The 930-nt window shown below is 37.6% G+C and overlaps 1 protein-coding gene across 1 annotated transcript in view; it reads right to left on the bottom strand.

Annotated features, from left to right (window-relative positions):
- The window catches only part of LOC106878979 (protein MTO1 homolog, mitochondrial), a 353,585-nt gene that overhangs the window by 261,877 nt on the left and 90,778 nt on the right, over nt 1-930 (bottom strand). The window lies entirely within an intron of this gene.

The raw sequence follows: 930 nt of genomic DNA, 5'->3' as shown, positions 1-930 counted from the left end.
TATATATATATATATATATATATATATATATATATATATATATATGCATGTTATGTGTGAGTGTGTGTTTGCTCGTGTGTGTGTGGGTAAACATATTTACTCTCTCTTGCTGGGTCCTGAGGAAGGACAGTCCCTATGGCATAGGTAGCGTAGGTAGTCGCTCCTTCTACGGTTGGGTCGATTACATTAATGTCCCTCTTGAATCTTTCTAAGTCAACAGCTCAAGGAAAGACTTAAGCAGAGAAGGGCACCAGAGGAATGACCTTCTTGCAAGGAAGTGTGCGTAGTGTTTAGCGTGGGGCCACGATGGGGGTTTGGACACAATAAAGATAATGAGAACAGGAAGGACAAATAGTGAAGAGATGGCACAAGTCCTGCCACCTCCGGAGAGTAAATGTTATTAGAGGGGCGATAAAAAGAAAGTGAGAGAAGACAAGATGCTTGCGTGCCAGAAGCATGCTGACAGACTAATCAGTCGGACAGCCTTTATCTTGATGTGATCTAGGATGTTTGTGTATGCAGCAGCAACATTGTACAGGGTGTGACAGCAATAACGTATTTTCGAGCACACCTGATCTTTGTAGAATGTTCACTAATTGTTGGAGCGAAAGTTATTCTGTGGTTGTGAGGAGAAAGGCCAGTCGTTGGCGCGATATTTTATGTATTTTAAGGATATACTTTAGTGAGAACCAAAATTTGCAGGTTGGTGCTGCAGATGATGTCTGTTATGACGATGTTTTCTGAAGTATGCACATACTTAACGCAAATACGCACTCACATACAAATAAATACGTAATGTACATATATAGGTGCATGTATATATGTATACATGCATACATACATAAATATATACATACATACGTATATATATATATATATATATATGCATACATACATACATACATATATATATATATATATATATATATA

The sequence above is a fragment of the Octopus bimaculoides genome, chromosome 15 (genome assembly GCF_001194135.2).
Source record: "Octopus bimaculoides isolate UCB-OBI-ISO-001 chromosome 15, ASM119413v2, whole genome shotgun sequence".
Classification (NCBI taxonomy): Eukaryota; Metazoa; Mollusca; class Cephalopoda; order Octopoda; family Octopodidae; genus Octopus; species Octopus bimaculoides.
This window is presented reverse-complemented; position numbering and strand designations above follow the sequence as displayed.